This window comes from Lathamus discolor, chromosome 5, assembly GCF_037157495.1.
Source record: "Lathamus discolor isolate bLatDis1 chromosome 5, bLatDis1.hap1, whole genome shotgun sequence".
Taxonomy (NCBI): Eukaryota; Metazoa; Chordata; class Aves; order Psittaciformes; family Psittacidae; genus Lathamus; species Lathamus discolor.
In genome coordinates, this window is record NC_088888.1 from 20,916,878 (window position 1) to 20,936,632 (window position 19,755).

The 19,755-nt window shown below is 41.5% G+C and overlaps 1 protein-coding gene across 4 annotated transcripts in view; it reads left to right on the top strand.

Moving 5' to 3' along the window:
- The window catches only part of DAAM2 (dishevelled associated activator of morphogenesis 2), a 199,882-nt gene that overhangs the window by 78,977 nt on the left and 101,150 nt on the right, over positions 1-19,755 (top strand). The gene's annotated exons all lie outside the window — the stretch shown is intronic.

The window sequence follows — 19,755 nt, forward strand, 5'->3', positions numbered from 1 at the left end:
GAAAGGAAGGACATATTTCAGGTGAACATGGTTGTTTGTTTTTGTGGTAAATGTCAAAGATTTCAGCAGCAGGCACTGCACTTACTGTTCATTCTTCGTATCAGATAACTTCACTGTCTTTGTCCTTTTGTTCAGCCTGAATGCAAAACACAGGCAGAGGTCATAGGGCTGTGATATTTTGCAGTCTGCATTGGAGAGGTGATGCCCATTTGATGCAGTTGATCAGCTATCTCATTACCACTCTGAGATTGGAGGTTATGTAAAGTGAGTGTATATATAAGCCTGAGTGCTGGCAGTGAGGTGAGGAATAGAACAGAAAATACTGGATCTCAGAATTAGAGGAATTTGACAATAACCTTCCTACATTACACTTAACAACATTAGCCCAATAAGTTCTTGTCCATAACCATGGCTTCAGAGTGCTATGAAAATAACCACATAATTTGGGTATGTAAGTGGAGGTCAACATGTGGGCAACTATAGTAAGTCATACTAAACATAGGGGCAGCTATAGTTTGTCACATCAGTGGTCTTGACAACCTAGCCTATGCTTCTATTACAAGATGGGGTCCAAAGCAGATGCCTAGGCCACATTTAAAATGTGGCCTTAAGGTGGTCTTTTCCATGCTACTCTCCAGCCCTCTAACAATTTTCAGCTCAAGGGCTTCCTCAGCCAAAGTTGCCTTCTGTGTACATAGTAATTGAGTATTGATTTCTTTTCCTTTAACTGTTTCCATGTCCCCTAGCACCCATGACAATTTTTTAGCATTTACGATTTTCTATGACAGGACTGTGGGAATGAGAAGATTTGCAGTGATTTCAGGAAGAATAGGGTGTGCAGCAAAAAGAGAGTCTACTTGCTTCTAAGTAGCAGATGAGGAATCTCCTCTTAATAGAGAGATTTCACAAAATCCTGGTCTATGTTTAAGTCAGTTTATCTTTTATGTGAGACTACTTGAATTTCTCTCTGAAAATGCAGCTGACTGACTGGAGAATTCTGCTTGGTGACACGTATCTGTCATGAGTAAGAGTGTAATCTGCTGTTAGTTTAATTCTGGGTGCTGTTTTAAGTATTGATTTTCACATGCAAAGCTTTAATTGCTGTATCAAAGTTCACCAGTACTGAGATCTATTGAAGCATTCAAATCAGCTTTTATGAAGGTGTCACCAACAGAAACACTTTGCTTCTGAACTTGGCATGTAAAGCTTGAACTTGTTTACCTTCGGGTCATTGTGAAAGGCTTGGTTTAGCTGCTGCTGGGCTTTTGCTCACTGAGGACATTGGTTTCTATGAGGAGTTTTGAGAGCTTATGGTGGTGTTAAGGGTGCTTTTAGCTTTCTGTTTTATGCCTGGCAAATACTGGGTTTCACGGGCTTGTGGCAAAACAGCTCACAGCTGCTTTCTGGAAGTCTATTAAACAGTATAATTTATAATGTTTGGTGCAGAATTTAATGACAAGTATACATGATGATCTGTAAAAGTTTTTGGCCCCAGAAGTTTGAGAGTTGCTGGTCTGTGCTATAACTTATTAAATGTGCTGGTGCTGACAGCCTGTAACTGGCACATGCATTTCAAACAAATGAAGCTATTGAAATGAAAATAGATCATATTAATGTTCTTACATTTAATGATAGTAACTTAGCCATCATTACGTGAGAAGTGAGCTGGGAGAGAAAAGTGCTATTTTTCAGAAGGCCAGTGGTGTGCATTGTACATTTTTACAAAGTACTTGGATAGGATAAGTATGCATGTCCAGAGGAGTTCCTGGGTAGGCAGGTAGCATGGGAGCAGTTAAGGCCTTTGAGTGAGAGAACCTGGGTGAAAAACCAGACTGGCCAAATGCAGAATTTGCCTAGAAGGGCTAGTTTGTCCACAGGTCTGGATTAATGCATGTTCTATGAGGCACTACTATAAAACAGGCTGCATCTGTATTGACAGGTCAGATGAGATTTTAATTGGATTAGATTCAGTCTAAATGCACCAGTGTAAATCAGCAACCTGAAAGTGCCTGAGAGGGCTCTGTGTGTGTACTACCCTCCCTGCTGCTTATCCGTTAGTCTAGTTTGGGTGCACTTGTACTATATAAAAAAAAAAAGATTTGAGTGTAAAGCCTTCTGACCCAAATCCCCGAGTGAAATGATGACACCAACATCATCTGAGATCTGTTTTGAGAAGAGCATTTGTGTTAGGTCCCTGAAGCAGGCCCAGGGGGTATCACCTCATCTTGCCATCTGTTCTACAAAGGGTATAAAAAAAATAATGTTGGTGTGCTTGAATGAATTTTTAAAAGCCTTATTTTCCCCCTTGTTTCCCCCCCTTGTTTCCCCCTTAAAATCTGGGGCATTTTCCCACGTAAGAGTTAATGACAAAAAGAGCTAAGCCTAGCTGTGCTGGAAAAGCCTCCCCTGTGATGAGTTTTCCAGTCCAATAAATATTCAGTGTATTTCTACATGCCTTTCTGAGAAAAATGGTAATTCTGAGGGCCTGAGCATGTGTTCTCTTATTCTTGTGGCCCCTAGATTAATATCATGAAAAGTGAATTTGGAGATGTCCATTTCGCAAGAGGAGGAATTAGGAATGTGTTGGGATTGTTTATTTTTGGTGGAGTCCCAGGACACCTCCAGAGTTAGCAAGCTTGCTTTGTAAATGCCAGACTAAGGTGAATAAACATGTATGGGCTGCTCTGTCTTGGGGATGCACCCAGACCAACCAGCTGCGTAACAGCAGCTCCTTAACTGGACTCTGACCAAGGCAGTGGTTGTCCAATGACAAGTTGATGCTGATTTCAGCAGAAATATCTGTTCTTGATGCTGCTCAACCAGAAAATCAGTTCTAGGAAGGATCCCAAGATTTTGTGTTATTTGAAGCTGCGTGCTGTGATGAGGCCTTTTCTCCTGGATTAGAAAATTAAACCAGAAGGGATTACTCCTATTATGGGTCTAATTCAATCTCTATTTATTCCATTGGGAACACGCACAGAGAGTAGGTCTGAATGAAGACAATGCTCAGGGTGATTCGGACTGATTTTGTTTGGGGTAAGGTAGGAAAAGATGTAGTAGCTCTCAGGCTGTCTGCTGACAGTAATTGCCTTGGGACTAATGCAGTGGTGACAGTACAGGTAAGTCTTTAGATGAAGTCTAGATGCAGAAGAAACAAAGCAAACAAAAATGCTTATGACCACAAGCTTTACCCCTCAAAGGTCCACTTTTGTGCACCCAACTGAAAGAGTGCAGAATGGCTGGCATTGGCATCTCTTTCAGTGAACAGGCAAGGAAGAGAAGCTCTTGAGAGTAGGGTATATGTACCTCATAAATTACGAAACTGGCCCTACCTGACCATCAAGGCTGTTCTAGCCAGCATCACTTCTGCTTTTTGCTTCAGTCTGTCTTCTCAGCTGGCACTGTGTATGCTACCGTAAAGTGCTGCTGCACTTGGTGGTCTTATTGGCAGGCGCGAAGCTGGTTTTGTGCCTGCTGGCAAAAATGGCTGTGCTAAGCACATGTGTTTTTGCTTGTACAGATTTATTGACTGAACAGGAACTGCAGAAGAATCTGGAAGAACTATTGCAAGGCAAGGGGAAATAATTTTTTTCATGAAACAAGTTCTTCATGTCCTTGTTCATATTTCTTAGCAGCAGTGTGTTCCTGTCACAGTGGATTCTGATTCCTTTTGCTTAGTATTAGAGCCCTGAACTCTTCTTCCTGGCTAAGGGTGGTGTGCTGCTTGATGCTAAAGATATTGCCATCTAGATCGCTCTTACATGAGCAACCTGATCCCAGATGTGAATATGGACCATGCCAAGAAGTGTAACTTCAATGTTAGCAATTGAGTGAAAGTAATAAATGTAAAGAATGATAGCACAGAGGAAAGACGTGAAAGTTCTCTATAAAAAGTTCTTTACAAAAGAATTTGTGTTTTCGTTGTTTCTCTTTTTGTTTCTTTTGTTAGCGGCTCTGTTGAGGTTATCATGGTATTTCAGAAGGTGAAAATGAAGACTCTCTACTTTAGTATGCACTGTTCCACAGGGAAGAAGTGGAATTGTCTTTTGAATTGCTGCTTTCAAAGTTGATCAAGCTTGGATGAGTTACTTACTCCACATTAGATTCTTACACTGGGAAAGAATTGAGGAAATTATTACTTCTATCCCCTTTTAGCCTTGGCTGCCTTTGAAGCATTCTGGTATTTAGCTCAGGTGGGACATTGACTGGATTCTTCTCTCATAGTTTGTTTCTCTTTATGTTGCATCTGAACCTGTTTTATAATTTTTTTTCCTTCTTTTTTGTTTTCCTCAGAGTCCTTATATAATGTTTTGTTGACTTTATAGATTCAAAAAAGCTTTTATCCCTATTACAATTTACCATCTTCCCAGGCTTTTCCAGAGCAAAATGTTGGACCTTATGCCAGCAAAAGTGCCTACTGAGTTCCATTATTTACAGTTGAGGAGCAGCATAAATACTTATTAATTCTCTGTATTTGAAAACTTCAGAATTACCCAGCATCTTTTTTGTCCTGTCGTTATGTTTCTTTTCATGCGCTGAAATGACAACTTCATGTTCCCGTCATTCTTTAGTTGCTGAAAGAGCTTGCTGATTGGGTGAGGCAACATGCATTCTTCTTCTGTCTCCCTCCCTCTCTGAAGAGATCTAGGACACATTTCTAGTAGCATTGAAAGAAGTGATCAATAACAGAAGGTTTGGGAAAAATATGGTCTTTGCTTACTCTGACATTTCTCCACATCTGTTCCTCTTCCATCTTCACAGAGAGTAAAATTCAGTCATTACAGTCTCTCTTCCTAGAGGAAAGTTGAGGAAAAAAGAAAAAAAAGAAGGAATTTTATGTTGAAGGAGATTAAGGTACAGCATGGAAGTGTCTCAGAAAACATTTATTTATTTCATTAGAGGAAGCAAAACAATTTCAGAGCAAGCTATCAATTTGGCACACGCCAGATAACACACCTTCCTCAAGGGAGATGAGAACCAAACCTAAAGAACTGTAGTAGCAGTTCCCACTGCAAACAGCTGACTTGGAAGTAGCAAGTTTCCTTCATGCTTAGTTCTCCCATGCGGGCCATTTGATGTAATGGATACAACATAAACCTTAGATGAAAACTAGGCTTCACCACATTGAATAAGTACTCCCATATATCACCTGTCCCACTCAAGCTTGCCAAGTCATAGCTGTGGTAGTGTTCATGAGGCCCCTCTTTGGCTCTTCAACCTGCAGGAGTATTCATGGTGTAAAAAAGTACAAGAAATGCCTCTGTTGTGGGCTTTCACGTGAACATGACAATATATGTGAGTGTATGCGTGTACAAGAGCGCAACAGCTGTGTCTGTGTTTGTTGACAGACCTGGAGAACAAAGTTCTTTATTCCTCAACCAGCTCCCTTGGAATGCTTCTAGGGAACAGATATGCAGAGCTGCCTGATCTGTCTCTTGGCTCCCAGAGCTGAGCACCACCTTCCCAGAAATTATCCTCCATGTCTGAAGCTTGTTTAGTCCTTACTTTCTCACTGAAAGTTTGTGGCTTAGAAAGACATGCATTTTAGGTCCTCACTTCTAACCCCAAACATATCATGTGTATTGATAACAGTATTTACTCACATTTAAATTCAGACATGTTACCAAGATTTGAGTATTTCAGCTTCAAATTATCTGTCTTTTGAGTCATTCTATCCTCTTGCTGGATTCTTTTGAATACAGTGATTTGCTTTCTGTGTCACTTACCCTTGCTTGTAAATCATAGTTTCAGACTACACCTCTGACAGGCCCGTGGCTTTGAGTTCTTGATAAATGCAAATTTCTCTGCAGCTATAATTTAAGAGGGCCTCTATGCTGCTTTGCCCATAAGACGTTATTTTATTCTCTGTGCCCATCCCCAATCCCCAGATGATTGTACCTAATCAGTTAGAAAAGTTGTGTAGTGCCATATGCAATCAAGATCTGGAGAGGTTCTTCATTGTTCTTTGCCTATGATGAGCTCTGACTCCAGCAAGCTAAGTAGGCCTTGCTGGTCTTGGCTCAGTGGAGACTCCCCTCCTCAATTATTTCTTCCTTTCTTGCACTTAATGATAATGCCACAATGGGGGCTCTAAGAAAATACTGATGAGACTAAGCTGTTTTTTTTCATGACCAGAAGCTCATATCCAAGAAGAAGGGTTGGCATCTCCATCTGAGTAGAAGACATTGACTCTGAAGGCATAAAAAAGCAAAGCTTTGAGGCAGCAGATTGCTTTCCTCACTGATGGGGGCCAGGCCACAAAAACTTCCCTTTCTCTTGGGTTAGTTTATAGTTGTCAGATTAACATTTTTCATGCACTTAGATGCACTTGTCTTCCATTATAATAATAGCAGAAGTACTGGGTGGTTTGAGATTTCTGAAGCAATTAGGAGACTGAGGCTTGGGAGGCAGAAGCTCTTTGTGGTATTATAGTCTGTCTAGTTATGCAGAGATGTTCACAGATGTCCAGCACAGTGCTTCAGTCCAAGATTGTATATACCCAGGATACCTTTTTTGATTTTAATTGTCCATATCTGGGATACCTTTTTTCTTCTTGCTCTTCAAAAAAGAGAATTTTTCATAATGTTGGGTCAGTTTTACATGTGTCCCGTATGCTATGCATGTGTACAAGTCCCCGATTTTAATGCACATATTGCTACTTGCAGCTTTCTATAGTTGAATTCAAGTACAGAAGAGTTATTACTTTTCAGGCTTTGTGGTAGAGATGGCTTTCCCCTTCAGGCACTCACCTGCATATGGAGTCCTGAGATAGGGACAAGCTTGTGGCACTGAGTGCAGCACCATCACTTTCGCTCTCTAGGCTCCTTTCCAGTAGGTGCAGCTGGTTGACATCTCCCTGACTAGCTGTGTAAGAAGCAGCAGTCACTGCGCTGCAAATGTGTGAGACCCAGATGCCGTGAGAAGAGCGTGAAATGGGAGCCAGGTCTCACATTCTGTGTCTAAGAATCAATAAGGTTGTGTAAACAAACGTAAATCCAGACCCAGGCTTACGTGCCAGATTTGGGGTGGGAAGAAGCTGGGGGTGTTACCAAAGTACCCGTGGTTAAAAGGCTTCTGTGCAGGGATACACAGTCTTGTAGATCTTGTTACTTTAACTACCAGTCCATAAGTCTTGTAGTATCTGATATAAAACAGTTCTGTTCTATTGAAGACAGTAGTGGATTTGTATCATTCTACATTGCCTGAAATTTTGATCTATGTGATATTTTCTGTGTGTGTGGTGGTTGTTGGCTTCTGACTATCCCAAGCAGACAATACTGGTCACCTTTCTGAAAGGTGGGGACAGTTGTGGTCTTGGTTGGAATATCTGGAGGGAATGTCTGAGTGTGTTCTGAGTATGATTTACTTAACAGTAGACACGAAACATCCAAGAAGGACTTACTGGACTACATGTTTTTAACAGGGAAATCGTAATGTTCCCTAAGAGAGCACTGGATTTTGGAAGCACAGCAGATACATAGCTTGAGATTGCAAAAAGAGGGGAAAGAACAGATCCTGCCACTGAAGAATGGATGTGCTAAAATGTTAACTTAGTGTCTTCCCCCTACTGAATGCTTGGATGCTGTCATGATATCTTATCCCTTAAGCCATGGATGGCTTACTATTCAAAAAACTTGTGTCCACATATTTCTAATACCTTATCAGCTGATTTGGCAACACTGTCTTGTTTTGGCATAGCTGCAAGTGTTAGGCAGCATTGCATAAAAAGAAGAAATAAAAAACCTAACATGAAGCTCTACTGTGTCCTTTTCCTTAGGACATCATCAATGTTTGAATATTTTTTGTGTTCCATTATGTCTGTAACAAAGAGTCAGGAACTGTCTGGATTAAGTCTCAAGGCTTCTGAAGTCATAAAACACTGAGATTATATTGCTAGTAGGAGTTACACATGCTATCTGGAAGGATCAAATTAATTTACTTTTATTTCAGCTTTCCAGGGCTTTTCCAGCTCTGCTTGTGTGGATACAGAGTAGACAATTTCCACCCTTCCTCCGAGAATTGAACCAGCATTCTTGTATAGTTCCTGTCACTTCGATGCCTGCTGACTTAGAGTAACAGGCTCTGCGCTTTCCAGTAGAAATAGAGCCAGCAGCAGCAGTACAGGGATGTCATATTGCTCCACTTCTCTGAGTATGATTCCTGCCCTTCTACAGTTTCTGTCCTTTCTTTACTTCTCTTTATTTGTGTCTTATGTTGTTCAGAGCTGTATTAGGCGATGTACATATCTATTAAGTCCTTGTTCCTCACCCTTTAGAGAGGATGTTTGAACCTAGATTTGGCCCACTAAGGAGCGACAGGACACTGTTATGAATAAGGTCAGAAAGATAATTTGGGATGAGAAGGTGCCACCTCAAGATGCATCTGGGAGAAATGGCAGAGGAAAATACTACATCATGCAAAGAGCATGATGGACAGATCATAACTCAACAGGAGATTCTGATAAGGAAGAATAAAATTTTCCAAAGCATTGAAGAAAATGACACAACAAATGAAGTAGCTATGGTGCTGAAGGGAGAGCAAAGACGTTGCAAAGATGGGGGTGGCATGAGACGAATGGTAGGCCAAGATGATCTTCTGGCTGTGCTTTTGGAGAGAAAGAGCTTGCATGGTGATGGAGGTTGAACGTCAGATGTCTGCTTCTTCTACATCTCATAGAAGAATAGCCAAATCTGAAATGTTGTAGGAGGTATGACTTATCATTTAGCCTGATTTGAGCAAGAAAGAGAAGCCAGGTCCCTGTAATGATGAATACCTTATAAAATTTGTAACAAAATAGCGATGTAAAAGTAACCACCTGAAGCTGGGAAAGCAGTGGAATTTTCCAGAGGAGGAAAAGTTGTGAAAGATGATGGGATGCAGGTATTTTGCAGGATAAGACTTATCCCTGTGGAGGTACAGTACAAACGGGGCTTAAGAGTAACTATTAACAAAATAAGGTAATTGAATGGTAAAGTAGGTAACAGTCATGAAGGATCACCTGTTTAATGTGTCGATTCAAATTAGTTTCTGTATTTTCTCACCTAGTAGCAATTTATATCAGATGTAATCATCGCTCAGACAATATATCATGTAGCCTGAAGGAGAATGGGGGAAAAGGGTTTATAATTATGCCTCTTTGTCCTTCTGTAGGCAGATTGTGTCCTCAGTGTTCAAGATTATCATTCAGGGGACCTGTAAAGGTCCTCTAGGAAGGCTTTTCCATTGTTGGGAGAGAAATGTCCTTCTTTTGTCATTTGCCCTAGTCAGCAAGACACCCAAATGGGGAGCACAAGGTGTCATAGGTGAGGCTGGGTGGATACAGTAGCACCTTTTTAGGGTACAACGTTTTCAGATCAGCAGCTTCCTTGTACCTTCCTCCACACTGGTTAAAGAGCAGCTTTTGCTTTCACTAAATACTGAAGTAGTCTTTTTGCTCATCCCTTCAGCACCATTGGGAGCAGCACATGGAAGGCAAGTGTCACAAGGTGCTTTTTCTGTCACTCATCACACTGGGCTGTCTCCATAGCTGCTCTGTCTTTGGCATGTTTTGTTCAGAGGAAGTACAGTCAGATGCCTTCCACCTAGCACTGGAACACCACTGAGACAGAGCTTTTAATGCTAGATACCTCATTTTCTGTAAGTAAAAAAGCCATAAAGCTTGCTGGGGGAAAAACATTTCAAGAGCATTGTGTGTTTTTCCTAGCTACCTCTGCAAGTTTATGCAACTCATTTCATGTATTCGTGAACTTGTTTCCATGATGTGAAACAGAGAACAGTAGTGCTTCTTAACCAGTTATAGTATAGGATTATAACTAGATTGAAAATGTGCTCAAAAAATGCAGCATGTGCATATACAGGAGTCTTACAGTGGCAAGACGTATTGTATTTGAAGATCTTGGGAGCAGATATCTACCACTGCCTCCTGTGCACAATATTATGCAATGGTTTACTAGGTGGAGGTTTGAAGAATAACTTCTCCAAAGGAAATTACAAGGGGAAAGCAGATTGCAGTTTCCCAGTTTGGAAGGTGTCCAGGGAGATCCTTAAGTCATGGAAAATCCATTGGGTTTGCTTTAGTGGCTGTGTTTCAGCATTACATCTTGTGTAGAGAGCAACAGCTGGATGAGTTTGTCAGTCAGTGTAAAGTTGTTGGCTTCTACATTAATGATGAGAGAGAACTTTTGGATTACAATTGCTTAACCAGACAGTAAATGCAATTATAACTTGTTGTTAGGAGATTAGTTCATTCTGCGTGATCATCCTTTGCTTTTTCCTTTTGCTGTATTTTGTGAAAGTTTCTGGTAATTTCCTTCTTAGAAATACTTGGAGAAAAACATCTTGGCTGCTATTTTCTTAAACCCAGTGATGTCAGTGCAGTTCTGATTGTCAGAATACTTGAACAGAATACTCTTCTGATTATCAGGATACTTGAACAATGAGACAGGACTGGGTGTGAGTAAATAATCAAACACTGTCATGCCTTCAATTCCATGCTTGGCTATGGAAATACTTGGTTTATATGTGTGAAGAGCATTGTGGAATTGCCCTCCATCTCATCCAGGAGGAGATAACAGAAGCCTCGTATAGGGGTGTTCTTCTAGCTGATCTAGACTGATTTGTAGTAAATGCAGCTCATCTCCATTTATTGAAGTTCACAATTAGTAAAAAGGGGACTGATAGACTGCTCAGCCCATTCTGTGATGGTCTATTCTGTGACGGTCTATTTCAGACATAGTCTGTGTCTGATATCTGTGTTGTAGACTGTAGAACAAGCCGGTGTTACAAGTTGTCTAGCAGAGAGGTTTAGTCTCTGTTACAATTTAAAGCAGGTAATTTGATTTATATTTTTGCACTGGTGTAAATCCAGAGCAAGTCCACTCAGTTTAATGGAATTAGGAACATTCTGATCTCTGGTTTCCACTACTAAGTTGGGATGAATAATTTGGAGAGCAAGAGAGGAACAAAAGGCAGCTTCTGGTTTCACTTCTATCTGTGTAAACCTGAATTCGTGCCAGAAATTTATGGTGATTTATATGAGTTCCTTTGAGTTTAGCTTCCATGTAAGTTGTGTGTGTGAGCTGCACAACCGAAGCTCACTAAGAAGTTAATTTTTCTCATTAAATTCTTAACTAACCTCTCAGTTCCTCCTGCCCTTTTATGTAATATTTTATCAGAGATTTAAAGGTCAGCCAAGCTCTGACTTACCCTTGTTTTCCTCCATAGAGGCATATGGCAAATAAGATGCACACAAGTGGATAAAGCTGGGAGGAGAGGAGTAGGTGGCACCAACACCCCCGGAAATTCAGCCAGCCTTTGGCATGGGGCCGCAGCAGCAATTCCCAGAGCACATTTGGAGGGTTGAGCCAGCAGGACTGTGGGCAGGAAGGGATCAGAGAGGTGTGTGCCTGTGTGCTTTGGCAGTCTGAACTGTGAATTGCTCCAGCCTAGGAACCTCTTCTGAACTCATTAGCATTAAAACAGAACAGAGGAGACTTTGTAGGGAGGGAAAAGTGGGGAAGCCGGAAAGGTAGCAGTTTAGACGGCAGTTTCCTCATAACCTTTCCCACACCTACCTTCCCATACAGGGTCTCATCTAAAGGACCTTGGCATGAAAAACAAACCCTGGCAAGGGTCCCCTGGAAGGGAGGGGGAAATGAGGAGAGGAGAAAGAAAGGAAATGAGGGGTGGAGAATGGGCACTGCTGAAACAGCAGTTTTTGTTGTTATTTCGTGGTATATATGCTCATACTAGAAGCTCTGTTTGAGAGATATTTGATGTATAATCAGAATGTGGAGGTGAATGTGGTGCTTGTCCTAGAGGGCTTGCCACCTGTCACAGTGGACTGTGCAAAGCTTGGTAGTCTCTCCATGATGTCCCAGATACAAGCCCCTTGTGATTAGAATGCCTCTCTAGAGAGTGCATCAGTAGGCTGTAAGCAGTGGGGATATGTTCAAAGATAAGCTTTAAAGAAGATGGAGAAATTCTGTTAAAAAGGATGGGATTCGATGAGGACAATAAAACATACAATTTTACTGTAAGTCTGGTAATTCAGGATGGGAAGCAGCCAGGTGGGTACATTTCCTCAGAGAGGAAACTCAGCATTATAGTAGATCATGAATGAACAGAAGTCATGCAGGGTTTGGTGTTTTTATTAAAATAAAAAGTCATTGTCTTAATGGAATACATAACCAGGAATGCAGTATAGAAGCATGAAGTAATCTTTGTACACAGCATTGATGAGGTCTCAGCTAGAACACTGTCCCCACTTTTGAACAGTGCACTTCAAGAAAGATGTACTTTGACTGGGAAGAGCCCGAAAGTCAATTAGAGGAGGAATGAGGGGTCCAGAGGACAGGACCTCTAAGGAAGACTGAAAGAGCTGGGCTTGTTTAGCCTCAAGAAAGATGACTGAGAAGGGGACATTACAACAGTCATTAATGGGCTTGAAAACTGTTATCAAGAGGAAGGATGAAATCTGCTCACCATGTCTGTGGTTGAGGGGGACAGAAGTAATAGGCTTAAATTGCTGTAGCTGGGGTTTAGATTAGGCATGAGCCTGAACATTCAGTTTTCATCCCTATCCCTTTCACCGGGCTCATTCCAATTCACTGACATGAACATGCATGCCACCTTAACAGAAAAGCAGTGATGGTAGTCAAGTGCTTGCATTATTGTCCTCATATGCCCATCCATATCCCTCTTGCTCTACCCATATTGTAGCCCTGCATATGAAAATGCATATCTAAGCTATGACCTCTCTCTAAATGTCTGTGGGTATTGTTGCATGAACCAGGTACTGGTTTTCCTCATTCTTCCTCTTTCTATTTAGCCCAGCAGATTGTTGTCCAATGCACATGGTTTGGCTGTGAAGGGCAATAAAACTAACAGCAGGTGCCATTTCTAGTGGCCTGTGAAAGGGGACTGGCCACAACAGGCCTTGCTAGTCATAGGTACTTGTATGCTGTCAAGTCAAAGAGCTTTGAGGAATGCGAGAGACAGGGTTTAGCAGTTCTCCAGGAAGCAAAGAAGCAATTAGGAAAAAGGAAGCGCTATGTTAATGGTGGTGGTGTTGAGGAATGAGAGGGGAGATGTTTAGCTGACTTTCTGTGAGATAAATTTTTTTCCACCAAAAAGCAGTATGAGATGGATGAGAGTCTTATTCTGCTGCTGAACCTTAAAAATGAGTAGCTTCTGTGTTGGCAGGATAGTAGAGAAACACGTCTTCTACTTCATAAACATCAGGTGCTTTCTGTCTTGCACTGTGATGACTGAGAATCAAGTTATTTTGGCCCTTAGTACTGAAGGAGTTTTAAAGCTGCAACTTGCTTGAAAAGCAAGAAGGAAGAAGTGTATGAAAGAAATTGCAGACTTTTGTTTGTTTGCTTTACAGTCAGATCTATGTCAGTAGCTGAAATGTAAACATTATTTCCTATGTCAACAGGCTGTGTGAGCAACTCAAGTGCGCACAGTGGTTTCATCGTGCACAAATGTAATGATAAAATGTTGTAGGTATTGACAGATGTTATGTCACATGTCATATGTTTGTAGTTGTAGTGTATGTAAGGTGTGAGTGGCATACGTATCTGCACACACATGTATCATGTGTCTGCAAATGCATGGAAACCCAGTAATGTTTTGCAGTGATCCACCTAATTATTATCGATTGGGAAACTTGTCAAAGTCTTACTCCACAGCCTCATATGGTGTGTTGTTTCTGTGTGCTTTACAAAGGCTGCTTTTAATTCCGAGTTTGGATGAGATAGAAGAGCTTCACAGAATCACAGAATCCCAAGGGTTGGAAGGGACCTCAAAAGATCATCTAGTCCAACCCCCCTGCAAGAGCAGGGTAACCTACAGTACATCACACAGGAACTTGTCCAGGCGGGCCTTGAATATCTCCAGTGTAGGAGACTCCACAACCCCCCTGGGCAACCTGTTCCAGTGCTCTGTCACTCTTACAGTAAAGAAGTTCTTCCTGATGTTAACGTGGAACTTCCTATGCTCCAGTTTACACCCATTGCCCCTTGAGGGAAAGGAAAAGTTTGTTTTGGGGGCTGTTTTTCTTCACGGGTTATTGGTGGACCTGGGAGTTTTAACCCATGTGCTGCATCTGGAGCTGTGCTAGCTGTATGGGTGGTAGTGATGTTGCCTGTTGAAAGAGCATCTGCCATCAATCTCTGCTGTGGGTACAGCCATGCACTTGTGGCCAGGCATAGCCCTGAGAAGGTAGGAATGGGCACTGATTGCTATCTAAAGATGGAAGCTCTGTTTCTCTTCTCTCAATACCTGTATCAATCACACTCCAGTGTTTGCAATTGCACATTAGGTAAAGCCTGTGAAATGTTTCTCTTTTTTAGGGAGCTTTGCTGAGTAATATTTTTTTTGCCCTGCTCGTTGCTCCAGTTTGTACATGAGAGTAGGAATTTCTGCAGTCTGATGAACCTCATTCACTGACAGTTCAGACAAGCTGTCTTTCAGAATGCCTTATCAACCTCCTCAGTATTGGAAATGTGCACTCTTCCAGCAGGCTGCCTCTTGCATATCAGCCTGGAGAGCTGTATTGATCAAAGCAATGGAAGGAAGACTGCAGGGGGACAATCCTATGCTGTCCCCTGGAGGTGGACACAGTGAATAAATAGGGAAAGATTTATCTATTCTACTTGAAGGATTCATAAGCTCTTTGCAAAGAGAATGAAAACTTAAGATATTTTTATTATTATTTGGTTTTTTTTTTATTATATTCACTCACTGTAGTTATCTCTGAAGCATCATTTTGGACAGTTTCCTCTGGACCTCTGATGAGAATGTCTCCACTCCTCCTCAGCCTTCCTCCCTGGTGGGCAGAGGTGCAGCTTGAATGTGATCCACTAGACTGACCTGTTTGTTATTTGCCAACAGAACCTGGCATAGGCAATGTGAACTGAAAAATAAAGGTTCCTGAGACTATTGTTAATATGAAAGTGTAGCTTTCAGGAGCTAGCAGTGTTGTCCTACTCGGGTCACTTGTTAAAGCTTGTAATAGTTATGCTGGATTGGATTTTCTATTGCAAAAGTTTGTAGTGTGCTGCTGACAGCCTTCTCCCTGATCTGCTTCCATTGCTTCCCCTTCCTCTACAGTCCCAGACATGTCAGTGCCGTTTATCTTACGTCAGCTTGAGTTGTACTTCGGCATTGATTAATCCACCATCAACTACTCCGTCAAGGTGACTGGACATGAGCATGAACCTTCTCTGGGGCCTGCCAGTGGATGCTGGATGGGGTCCCATGGTGTGTCATAATCACTGTTTACTTTGTAGATGATTGAAATAAATTCATCTGGGGCATAAGGCCATCAGCTGTGCTATGCCAGTTGGGAGCATCAGTGGAACTGGAATATGGCCCTTTTGGGGACACGGTGACAGACATGTATAAACATGGCACTGGGGATCCTGGAGCATGAGGTATTATTCTGTAGAGGAAATTTATTGTAGTGGCAACAGTGTATTATACTTCATTTGTAACTTGGGTGGGGTTGATGCCATTAGAAGACTGAGAGAGAATGATTGATGAGGTGGATGAGGGAGGGTGCATTTGTGCATGACAGGAGAAAAGGGTCAAGGGGGATGAGATAAAGATTGGGGGAGAAGAAAAGGTAGGTGTGTGGAAGAGAAAAGATGAAGGAATGGGGGTGTGATCAGGAAGCAAGATAAGAACAGTTCATTTAACTAAAACTTGTACAGTGCAAGGTCATAATGTGAAAATCAATGCACACTTGGAACCTAAAATTTTAAGGTAGGGATCTGGGAAGTGTTTAACCATGTACAGAGTTTACTCTATGGCTCTGTACTTGCAGGGCTTTTCCACAGCCCTCTGAAGCTTTTGGTGCTGGTCACAGGTCAGGTAACTGCCAGTCTAACCTGTTCTGGAAGTTCTTAAGTTTTCATTCTGATTTTAATATGGGAGAGTAAAGTTTAACCTTCCTAGGGAGCTTTGCCAGTTTGTGCACTCTAAATATTTGATTCCCATGGTTCCTAGCGATGCTGAGACCTGGCTGTTGTTTTGCTTGATCACCTGTCTGCTGCTAAAGAGCCAAACAGTGCAATAAACCTGTAATCAGACAGTCAAAATGGGCATCTCTGAACAGCAGAAGTGGTGAAACCTTTTTGCAAATGTATTTCTTAGTGTTACATTCTGTGGTGTCAAATAAATATTGATTTCATGCCAGAGCCCTCTGTGGATGGTAAAAGGATTTCATTCTTTAATAATTCTTTAATAATTGCCCAAATGAATTTGTAAGCAGAAATAAACATTTAGGAAATGAGAATATGCTTTTAGAAGTCATTAACTTCTTTCAGTCAAAAAAAATGCTGTTAAGTGTGAAACACAGGTCTGGGAAGGGTGCTTACGGAAAGGATGTGATTTCAAGAGCACTGTGAGTATGAGAGACCATGACCTGTGGACAAAACTCAACTACCTGTAGCTGAAATTATAAGAAATCGATGAAACAATACAGGTATCCAACTAAACATAAGAAAATCAGCAAAATCTCCTTTTCCTCCTGGCAGGATCTGTTATGCCCATATTAATCAAGTTATTGCCTGCGATAAACAAACCATGACAGGATTCTGTGCTTCGTCACACTGGAAATGCTATGCAGGATTCATTAAAACCCCCAAACCAAGCCCAACAGCCTCTGAAGGTTTGTTGATTTGGGTGTTGTATTTTGCGTTTGACAAAAATGAAGCAGCTGTCTGACCTCAAGTCAGGGGGGAGCTCCCTGGTGACCAGGAAGTCCAGCAGTCCAGCACCAGTGGAACTGGGACAAGTAGAATGAGAAACTGGAACTGAGGAAATACCCTGTGAGTGTCCAGATATCTCTGGATATTTGGGGCTCTTGTTCTCCAACGTTATGACTTGAAGCCAAGAGGTGCTGGAGCCTGGAAGGCCCCGTATACTGAGTGTTAAGATTTCCATCCTATGTCTACCGTGACTTCAGTGTTATTATGTTGAGAATGGGAAGTCTCGTTGTGTCTGTGAGTGTTTTACTAAGTTTGTCTTTCAAACAATTTAAAGTTTTCCTCATTTAAATTCCAAAATTCCTATGGACTGTATAAGTCTTCTTGCAAGGCCAAGTAAAGTTAGACTCCTGAAGGAGCAGCTACCATGTGGTTCTGTCCCACTTTTCCAGAGGTGACTGAATGGTGGAGATGCAATATACATTTCAGTACAAAGATGCTGGCGGGATTTAAAAGTTCCTCTTTAGGGAAGCAAGCATGTTGGTAGGCGTTAAATGTTCTCCTTTAATGGTTCTCTCTCCAAGTGATCCACTCTTCTGCATTCCCAACATACTAATTTTTCTCTATGTTTATTTCATTTCATATCACTAGCAAAAGTTCTGTCCAGTCTAGGTGGGGAAGTACTTGTCTGTTCAGCTCTTCTGGGGCTCTGAGTGATATCATTATTGAGCTGATGGCTACCCAGCATCAAATCTAGGTTTTACACTTTGATGAATGTTCCCAAAGACAAGGGACATAATGTGGTTTTAAATCCCACAAAATCTTAGTTTTATGTTTCCTACCCATTACTCCATCTTGTTCTTTCTTTGTCTCTTATTTCCTTGGGTTATAGCCATTTTGAATTAAGGCCATCTTCCCTTTTGGCCTAAGAACTGGACTTGGAAATGCTTGAACCTCAAATCCAGCTCCAGCACATTTTAAATGTTTTATCATTGAAATTCAATCTGTGTAAGTTAAAAAGAATGCCTGAATTTAACAGAACGTTTAGCTGAATTTAACTGAAATTAACTGAATGGATCCCTCTCAGTAAATAAAATAGGAAATAGACAAAGGAGGGAAAGGTAAGGAATATTAACTGGAGGTACTTTACATCTCCCTTGGGCCAGCCTGGCAAATATCTTTTTAATCAGTGTTTCACAAGAACAATTTCAAGTATTTTTAAGAGCCAGAAGGCTGAACTCCATTGTGCAGGGTCATGCTGGCGTGAATTGCTGTATCTAAGCTGCCCATCCAAGGCACAGAAAAGGAGTTACTATGTTTCTGCTGGGAAACTGGCACAGGTGATGAAGGAGGGTGTTCTCCCTGCTTTGTTCTGACTGACCCTTTTTTCTTGCTGTTTACATTTACTCTCTGGACATCTGGTCACATCGTCTTCCTTAGCCTGTCTCCAACTCCAGTTGTGATGACTGCATTCAGAGTTTGTAGCTCTGCTTTCCTGCCAGCCTTTGCAATTCCTTTTTCCTTCAATAGCTGTTTGCTGTCACCGAGCTAACTCTAGGGTCTGAATTTCTACACAGTGACAGATCTACCTCTGTCACTGGGTCAGAATGACCTATTCGTGGACCAGATTATCCTTCCAAGATTTATTCTTTCTGGTTTTCCTCCTGTTTACCTCCAGGGCAGCAAATTTCCGTATGTGCCATCTGTTAGTATCCTAAGTCAGAATAGGAAAATGGTCTGCCTGTTCCATGATCAGCTTTCTTAGCTAGATCCAGGGAGTTCTTGTGCAGTCACAGTGGTCTTCTGTTCTTCTATAGAGAGGGGATGGGAGAGGTAATGTGATTTGGAGGGTTCCAGAAGAAGAGTTCATATCTCTTGTATTTTGCAGGGATTTCTTAATTCTTTATAGGGTAGGACTTGACTAATGTTATAGGTAGAGGGGTTATATATGCTTCTTCACTTCCGACTACTCCTTTCTTCCTCTTAGAGAAGGAGAACACTTAATGAAGACTAACTTCAGGAAAAGATATTGAAGAACTTGACTGCTGCTTTGCATATTGGAGAAGGTGTCTCTTTCCCTGTTGAACATTCATTCTTGCCCATTTGACCTGGGGGTTAGAACCCAGCATTTTGCCTCCTAACAAACACTAGCTGTTTTGAAAGGAAATGTGCTATCCTCCAGTCAGGTGTGTTGTGGTGTGTCTCGGGTGATTACCTGGACCTGATTATGCCTGGAACCCTGAGCAATTTCCTTGTTACTACATTACCTGAGCTAATATGGTAATCGCTCAATGTTCTTCTGGCTTAATCTACCCTCCTGAGCCACAATCAAGTGGGGTGTGGATGCACTTTGTTCTCACTGGATCTTCCATCCTTTCAAGCTACCTTTCCAGGCTTCTGTTCTGAAAAGATTGTCATGCTATCAGCATGCAAAGTTATATGACTGGAAATTTCAGATTCTTATTGCCCCATTATTGCTCTTTGTGTCCCTGATGGTGCCAGTGTCCAGGGCAGTGTCTAGAAGCTATGAAGTGTCAGCATCCTGCCCTTTGGTTGTTTTTAGTCAATAGGAGTGTTCAGCTGATGAAATGGTTGTCTTGAACATGTTGGTTGAGATCATTATTTGGTTTTGTGCGTAGCTTCTAGGAAGAGCTTGTGCTGCTTCTCTGATCTGCCACCAGAGTCCAGAAAGAGCAGAAGGGATTAAGAAACCCAGTTAGCTGCTCAGCATTAAAAGCAAAACAAAACAAAAATGAAAACACCCCCCCCAAAAAAAAAAAAAAAACAACCCAAAACCAACCAAACAAAAAACCCAAAGAAAAAAAAACCATCCAACAAACAAAAAATTAACACACACACACACCCCAAATAATGCTAAGATTATTAAGTAGCTCAATAAAGCTATCAGATTTTTTCTAAGTGTTTAGCTGAGCCCAGCCAATTTATATCAGGTGTCTATTCTGGCCTCTTTGGTGGTTCTTCCAAACCTGGCATTTCTGATGCCCTGTCTGCCCCTTTGTTCCCTCCCACATGCTTGACT